A 9,228-nucleotide genomic window follows, 5' to 3' on the forward strand; every position below is an offset into this window, starting at 1 on the left:
GTCAGGTACTTGAGAACCAAGCCTTAGTAAATAATTCAACCATATTTTAATTCTCTTTTCAAGAATGCACGAACTAATGCACAGTTACACGCATCTTACACGCTAGCAAAGTAATGCTCAAAATTCTCCAAGCCAGGCTTCAGCAATACGTGAACCATGAACTTCCAGATGTTCAAGCTGCTTTTAGAAAAGGCAGAGGAACCAGAGATCAAATTGCCAACATCTGTTGGATCATCAAAAAAGCAAGAGAATTCCAGAGAAACACCTACCTCTGCTTTATTGACTATGCCAAAACCTTTGACTGTGTGGATCACAACAAACTGGAAAATTCTTCAAGAGATGGGAATACCAGGCTATCTGACCTGCCTCCTGAGAAATCTGTATGGCGGTCAAGAAGCGACGGTTAGAACTGGACATGGAACCACAGACTGGTTAGAAATTGGGAAAGGAGTACGTCAAGGCTGTATATTGTCACCCTGCTTATTTAACTTCAATGCAGAGTACATCATGCGAAATGCCAGGCTGGATGAAACACAAGCTGGAATCAAGATTGCCAGGAGAAATATCAATAACCTCAGATATGCAGATGACCACCCTTTTTTGCCACCCTTATGGCAGAAAGCAAAGAACTAAAGAGCCTCTTGATGAAAGCGAAATTGAGTGAAAAAGCTGGCTTAAAACTCGACATTCAGAAAACTAAGATCATGGCATTCAGTCCCATCACGTCAGGGCAAACAGATGGGGAAATAGTGGAAACAGTGTGAGACTATTTTGGGGGGGGCTCCAAAATCACTGCAGATGGTGACTGCTGCCATAAAATTAGAAGACACTTGTTCCTTGGAAGAAAAGCTATGACCAACCTCAGTTCAGTTCAGTTCAATTCAGTCACTCAGTCATGTCCGACTCCTTTTGTGACCCCATGAACCACAGCATGCCAGGCCTCCCTGTCCATTACCAACTTCTGGAGTCTACCCAAACCCATGTCCATTGAGTCGGTGATGCCATCCAACCATCTCATCCTCTGTTGTCCCCTTCTCCTCCTGCCCTCAATCTTTCCCAGCATCAGGGTCTTTTCAAATGAGTCAGCTCTTCGCATCAGGTGGCCAAACTATTGGGGTTTCAGCTTCAACATCAGTCCTTCCAATGAACACGCAGGACTGATCTCCTTTAGGATGGACTGGTTGGATCTCCTTGCAGTCCAAGGGACTCTCAAGAGTCTTCTCCAACACCACAGTTCAAAAGTATCAATTCTTCGGTGCTCAGCTTTCTTCACAGTCCAACTCTCACAGCCATACATGACCACTGGAAAAACCATAGCCTTGCCTAGACGGACCTTTGCTGACAAAGTAATGTCTCTGCTTTTGAATATGCTATCTAGGTTGGTCATAACTTTCCTTCCAAGGAGTAAGCGTCTTTTAATTTCATGGCTGCAGTCACCATCTGCAGTGATTTTGGAGCCCCAAAAAATAAAGTCTGACTCTGTTTCCACTGTTTCCCCGTCTATTTCCCATGAAGTGATCGGACCAGTGTCATGATCTTCGTTTTCTGAATGTTGAGCTTTAAGCAAATTTTCAGTCTCCTCTTTCACCTTCATCAAGAGGCTTTTTAGCTCCTCTTCACTTTCTGCCATAAGGGTGGTGTCATCTGCATATCTGAGGTTATTGATATTTCTCCTGGCAATCTTGATTCCAGCTTGTGCTTCTTCCAGTCCAGCGTTTCTCATGATGTACTCTGCATAGAAGTTAAATAAGCAGGGTGACAATATACAGCCTTGACGTACTCCTTTTCCTATTTAGGACCAGTCTGTTGTTCCCTGTCCAGTTCTAACTTGCTTCCTGATCTGCATAGTTTTCTCAAGAGCAGGTCAGGTGGTCTGGTATTCTCATCTCTTTAAGAATTTTCCACAGTTTATTGTGATCCACACAGTCAAAGGCTTTGGCATAGTCAATAAAGCAGAAATAGATGTTTTTTCTGGAACTCTCTTGCTTTTTTGATGATTTGAGGATGTTGGCAATTTGATCTCTGGTTCCTCTGCCTTTTCTAAAACCAGCTTGAACATCTGGAAGTTCATGGTTCACGTATTGCTAAAGCCTGGCTTGGACAGCATATTAAAAAGCAGAGACACTACTTTGCCAACAAAGGTCCATCTAGTCAAGGCTATGGTTTTTCCAGTAGTCATGTATGGATATGAGAGTTGGATTATAAAGAAAGCTGAGCACCGAAGAATTGATGCTTTTGAACTGTGGTTTTGGAGAAGACTCTTGAGAGTTCCTTGGACTGCAAGGAGATCCACCAGTCAATCCTAAAGGAAATCAGTCCTAAACAGTCATTGGAAGGACTGATGCTGAAGCTGAAACTCCAATACTTTGGCAACCCGATTCAAGGAACTGACTTATTGGAAAAGATCCTGATGCTGGGAAAGATTGAAGGCAGGAAGAGAAGGGGATGATAAAGGATGAGATGGTTGGATGGCATCACTGACTCTATGGACGTAAGTTTGCGTAAGCTCCCAGAGTTGGTGATGGCCAGGGAGGTTTGCTGTGCTGCAGTCCATGGGGCCGCAAAGAGTCAGACACAACTGAGTAACCGGACTGAACTGAATTATCTTTTACCCTTTGACCCTTATCTGGCTGTGTTTGTGCACATGCTCAATCATGTCTGATTCTTTGTGAACTCATTGACTGTAGCCTACCAAGCTCCTCTATCCATGGGATTTCCCAGGCAAGTGTACTGGTATGCATTGCCATTTCCTTCTCCAGGGGATCTTCCCAACCCAGGGATCCAACACGTCTCCTGCATTGTCAGGCGGATTCTTTACCACTGAGCTACCTGGGAAGGCCTTATCTGGCTATTGAAGTGAAAGTGTTAGTTGCTCAATCGCATCTACTCTTTGAGCCTGGAGGGTTACAAGCCTGGTCCTCCAGGCTCCTTTGTCCATGGAATTCTTCAGGCCAAGAATACTGGAGAGGCTTGCCATTCCCTTCTCCAGAGGATCTTCCCGACCCAGGGATTGAAGCCGGGTCTCCTGCACTGCAGGTAGATTCTTTTACCATCTGAGCCAGGTGTGACAAATAAGACTATTTCTTGTCATACCAACCATATAAAGGGAAATCTCTGGTGAGAGAGCACAAAACACGTATATGCAAAATGCCTCAACACCTTAATGTGAAGCCTGGGTTGAGCCCCACTCAGAGGAGGCAAGCCCAGCACACCTCCCACTTTTCTTTTCTAGCTTCACTGACGTATATTTGATAAGTAGCAATGATGTACATATGAGGCATACAATGTGATTATCTGATAGATGTATACACTTTGTACTAATTATCACAATAATTTACACTTCCATCAACTCACAATTACCAGTGTCTGTGTTGTGAAAACATTTGTTTTACTTTCTCAGCAAATCCCCAATATACAGTAACAGTATTAACTAGTCAGCATACTGTACCTTAAATGTACATGTTGTACTTATTCATTTAACAACTGAACTGTTTGTAACTTTTGGCCAATATCTCTCCAACTACCTCATCACCTACGTCCTCAAAAACCTTTATATTCTGTGGCTCTATGAGTTTGACACATCAACCTTCCATATATGTGTGTCTTTTTCAACCACAGTTATATCAGAAATAGTAATAGTGTTATAGCCACTCAGGAAGCAAACTCACTCAAAAGGACAGCGGGGATAGTGGAGTGCAGTTTATTACACTGGTGGGTCCGAGGCAGAGTTTCCTCCTTAGCCAAGGACCCCGACCGATTTTTGGGACAACGCTTTATACCCAAAGTGTACGTGCCCGAGCCCACATGCCCAAATTCTCTAAAGTCCACTCTGGACAATGTTAGTAAGAGATGCAATCAGGTTACAGCCATAAATTTACATTCTAAAGCTATCTGGGCATACAATTTAGTGTACATCAGTTAGCATTATTAAGATTACATAGTGAACATTGCATTCCTTCTGGCTCTGGAAGGTCTAGGGACGGGATCTGTCCCATCTGGTTTTTATCCGCCCAGGAGGCCTGCTCGGCTGTTGGTATTTTATCTCTATGGCCTCCCAGGTATGCCAAGAGAGTAAGATGGAGTTCCTTTTAAAAATGGAGTCAGTCCAGTCAGGGCAACCTGCTCCTTTGCTTCTTCAACAGCAAGGCCAGAATGTTATAATAATAATTTATGGCTGACATAAATCTCTATATACATTCGTCAACAGACATTCTGGTTGTTTCTACATCTGGGTAGTTGAAAACAATGCAATAATATTCACTGGAGCAAATATTTCCCTCACTACAATGACTGTTTCCTTTGGGTATCTAGTCTCGGATGGGTTTCATAGATTGTGGCCCCGCTCTTTATTTAATTTATAGAGTAGACTCCATATCATTTTGCTAAGAGCTGAATCAGTTACATTCCCACCAACAGAGCCTGGTGGCGATTCTAGATAAGTCGAAATTGAATGCACCAAGATTTATTCCAAGCTACAAAAAGAATTAAATGCAAAAAAAAAAAAAAAAGAGAGAGAGAGAGAGCAAAGTGAATCCATTAGGGGAAAAAACCACTTTTAATGTTCCTTCAGAGAGGCACCATGCAGTGACAGAGTCAGTCATTTCTTGCCCCACTTCTCTTCCCTGTCCTGTGTTTCAAGCCAGAAAAGGAAAGGGAGTGACCCACAGCTGGGAGGAAGACGCGGCCTCTCCAGGGGGCCGAGAGGGCAAGGCTGCGGCGGCGGGAAACCACCTCGCAGAAGAGGACTTTACAGGTGGGTAGGGGGGTAGTAGGGGACGGAGAGAGTGAAGGGGATTTTAAAAGTGAAGGAAAGGAGGCAAAGGCCGTGTCTACGTGGACCAAAGGCAAAAAAGCCAAGGGCTCCGGAACCCACCTCACAGTGATTTCAACCCCAAAGGACACCACCACACCTTTGAAAGCAACCTCTGGATATACTCGGGGTGTTTTAGGTCTGTCGATATTCTCAAGAAGCCGAGGATAAGGTAAGGTGGACAAAGAAGTTCAAATTTACAGTACAAAGGAAAAACACGCCCCCGGCAACTCAAACTCCGCGCCGAGTTCTCCACTTTAGAGTCTTGAATAAACTGCGCAGGCGCGACGTTAGAGTACGTGTTTCCGGGGGTGGGACCAAGGCGGAGCGCTATCGGGGGTGGGCGGGGCAAGTGAGCTCTCCTCTTCGCAGAGCTCGCTGGGTTGAGGTGTATGGGTTAGGCAGGAGATAAGTGAATTCCCGGCGCTTTGAAACTGCTGATTTTAAGTTACTATCTAGAACAGTTTTGTGGTAAAAGCTTGGAGATGTGTGGGCCCCTGACGTCGGAAACGATCTTTCCTCCTAACAAGCTGAATACGGTTTCAGTAAAAAGCTATTTTTTTACAGCGTTTCCCCCCGTGCCCCTAGTGTGTGTGTGCTACTGCGTTTCAGTCGTTGTGGGACTCTTCGCGACCCTGTGGACTGTGGCCCTCCAGTTTCCTCTGTCCACGGGATTCTCCACCAAGAATACTAGAGTGAGTTGCCATGCCCTTCTCCAGGGTCCTCCTGAGGCTCAAGTAATTAAGAGGTTGAAACGTGGGTTTCCAAGCATTTGCTGCGTGGCAGTGGTTGGATCGAGAACATTAATTGCAGTTAGAATCAATTTAAACAGTTTGAGGAAACCAGATCTGGGCTTCTCTAGTACAAACTAGAATGAGAAATACAAAATTCTCCCTAGGCATTTCGTACTGACATCCTGCAGAACAGCTCTTGCGTTTCTATTCCTTAGTTAGCCAGCAGACCAAACTCAACACTCTTCTCAGTTCCAGAGACTCAGGGACAAAACCTGGTGTCTGAGACTGGAGAATTACGGCATGTTATAGTGTCCCTCATTAACATTTTGTTGTTGTTATAGATTGTGTTGTTCTTTCTTTGGGCTAGAGTGTTTTGTCTTAAAACCAACTTGCTCCCACCCAGTTTTATTGAGATATACTTTACATCTCTGTATAAGCGTAAGTTGTTCAGCATAATGTGCTAACTTACACAGATTGAAATAATTACAACTTTAGTATCCATCATCTCATACTAAATTTCTTTTTGAGAACTGCATTATTCATTAAAATGCCTGCTCTATTCTACTTTTTAAAAATTTTGGCTGCATCCTGCGACTTATGCGATGTTAGTCTCCCAACAAGGGACCTGCATCCCTTGCACTAGAAGGCAGATTTTAAACTTATTTTTTAAGTTAAGGATAATTGCTTTACAGAATTTTGTTTTCTGCAAAATATCAACATGAATCAGCCACAGTTGTACATGTCCCTGCCCTCTTGGATCTCCCTCCCATCTCTCCCCTCTAGGTTGATGACAGCCTGTTTGAGTTCCCTGAGACACACAGCAAATTCCTATTGTCCCTTACATATGTTACTCTCCCCATCTCATCCTCTGCTCACCTCTCCCTATGTCCATAAGTTTGTTCTCTATGTCTGTTTCCCCATTGCTGCCTTGCAAATGAATTCACCCATGCCATCTTCCTAGATCCCATATATATGCATTCAGTTCAGTTGCTCAGTCGTGTCCAACTCTGCGACCCCATGAACCACAGGACACCAGGCCTCCCTGTCCATCACCAACTCCCAGTTTACCCAAACTCATGTCCATTGAGTTGGTGATGCCATCCAACCATCTTATCCTCTGTCGTCCCCTTCTCCTTCTGCTCCCAATCCCTCCCAGCATCAGGGTCTTTTCAAATGAGTCAGTTTTTCGCATCAGGTGGCCAAAGTATTGGAGTTTCAGCTTCAACATCAGTCCTTCCAATGAACACGCAGGACTGATCTCCTTTAGGATGGACTGGTTGGATCTCTTTGCAGTCCAAGGGACTCTCAAGAGTCTTCTCCAACACCACAGTTCAAAAGCATCAATTCTTTGGTGCCCAGCTTTCTTCACAGCCCAACACTTACATCCATACATGACTACCAGAAAAACCATAGCCTTGACTAGACGGACCTTTGCTGACAAAGTAATGTCTCTGCTTTTGAATATGCTGTCTAGGTTGGTCATAATTGTCCTCCCAAGGAGTGTCTTTGAATTTCATGGCTGCAACACCACCTGCAGTGATTTTGGAGCCCCCAAAAATAAAGTCTGACACTGTTTCCCGATCTATTTCCCATGAAGTGATGGGACCAGATCCCATGATCTTAGTTTTCTGAATGTTGAGCTTTAAGCCAACTTTTTCACTCTCCTCTTTCACTTTCATCAAGAGGCTTTTTAGTTCCTGTTCACTTTCTGCCATAAGGGTGGTATCATCTGTATGTCTGAGGTTATTGATATTTCTCCTGGCAATCTTGATTCCAGCTTGTGCTTCTTCCAGCCCAGCGTGTCTCATGATGTACTCTGCATGTGACAATTTACAGCCTTGATGGACTCCTTTCCCAATTTGGAACCTGTCTGTTGTTCCATGTTCAGTCCTAACTGTTGCTTCCTGACCTGCATACAGATTTTTCAAGAGGCAGGTCAGGTGGTCTGGTACTCCCATCTCTCAAGAATTTTCCAGTTTATTGTGATCCACACAGTCAAAGGCTTTGTCATAAAGCAGAAATAGATGTTTTTCTGAACTCTCTTGGTTTTTCGATGATCCAGGGGATGTTGGCAATTTGATCTCTGGTTCCTCTGCCTTTTCTAAAACCAGCTTGAACATCTGGAAGTTCACGGATCACGTATTGCTGAAGCCTGGCTTGGAGAATTTTGAGCATTACTTTACTAGCCTGTGAGATGAGTGCAGCTGTGTAGTAGTTTGAGAATATATGCGTTAGTATACGCTATTTATCTCTTTCTGACTTACATCACTCTGTATAATAGGCTCTAGGTTCATCCACCTCATTAGAACTGACTCAAATTGCGTTCCTTTTGATGGCTGGAATTCTCTGGTGGCTCAGACGGTAAAGTCTGTCTGCAATGTGGGAGACCAGAGTTTGATCCCTGGCTCAGGAAGATCTCCTAAAGAAGGAAATGGCAACCCACTCCAGTATTCTTGCCTGGAAAACTCTATGGACGGAGGAGCCTTGTGGGCTCCAGTCCATAGAGTTGCAAAGAGTCAGACACGACTGAATGACTTAAGTTTCTTTATGGTTGAATAATATTCCAATTTGTGTATGTACAACTTCTTTATCCACTCATCCATTGAGGAACATCTAAGTTGCTTCCATGTTCTAGCTATTGTAAATAGTGCTGCAATGAATATTGGGGTACATCTTTTTCAATTTTGGTTTCCTCAGGGTATATGTCTAGCAGTGGGATTACTGGGTCATATGGTGGTGGAAGGCAGATTCTTAACCATTGGTCCACCAGGAAGTCCCTCTTTCTCTTTCTTCCCCTCTACTGGTGTTCCTACCCTATTTCAAACCTCACATGGGTTCTACTTACTCATTTCCCCTTACTGCACTTTCCCCTGAACCTTTGACTGCCCTGTTTTTGCCTTTCTTTCCCATCTCTGCTCTCTCTCTGCTTTTGGGGGTACACCTCACCTATCCATGTTATGCTCACTTCCACCTCATTCTCTGGCACCCCCAGGTGACTATGCATCAGATTTCCTGCTTTCCTTCTTCTTCTGCTCCTCCAGTTGCTAGTTTTCTCTCCCGGGGTCCCAACGTTCTGAATGCCAAGTTTCCAACTACTTAATCCTCACCACTGTTGCTCTCCCTCCTATCACTGACTCAGGACTCTTCTCCCTACAGTGCTCTCCTACCCCTGCAGATCCTGTTTTCATTACTACTTTTATAAAACTGACTTTCAAGGCTCAATTTCTTTGTTACTGTCTCTTTGCAAGATTCCCAGCCGTCACCATCCGTATTCTCGTTGGTTCCCCTCATTCTTTTCACCTGTTTTTCTGTGTCCTTCTGTCTCTGCTTCTCCTACACCCTCTTGCCTACATTATTTCCAGGGATGTGACTGAATAACATGCCTGCCTACAAGAACATTTTCTTATTGAGTTGAACTGGACACAGAAAAACAATGACTGTCAAATGACTGGCCTGGGGCACCGCCACAAGGGGATGAAAGGAAGGGCTGACCATAACGGGAGGCCTGAGAGAAAGGACTGCTCTAAGGAGACGCAAGGAAGAGGGGCTAGGAAAGAGGGGGCCTCAGGTAAGGGGAGGCTCTCCAGGATCCCAGGACCAGGGAGAGAACGTGGCATCTCCTGCCACCCTCCAAGGGTGGATAGGGCGAGGCTGGGGGATTGTTCCCAAAAGTTCTCCAGTGCT

At 44.5% G+C, this 9,228-nt stretch overlaps 1 protein-coding gene across 2 annotated transcripts in view; it reads left to right on the top strand.

Annotated features, from left to right (window-relative positions):
• Positions 1-9,228, top strand: part of LOC120871946 (zinc finger protein 420-like) — a 719,570-nt gene that overhangs the window by 125,769 nt on the left and 584,573 nt on the right. The gene's annotated exons all lie outside the window — the stretch shown is intronic.

The sequence above is a fragment of the Oryx dammah genome, unplaced genomic scaffold (genome assembly GCF_014754425.2).
Source record: "Oryx dammah isolate SB20612 unplaced genomic scaffold, SCBI_Odam_1.1 HiC_scaffold_13, whole genome shotgun sequence".
Taxonomy (NCBI): Eukaryota; Metazoa; Chordata; class Mammalia; order Artiodactyla; family Bovidae; genus Oryx; species Oryx dammah.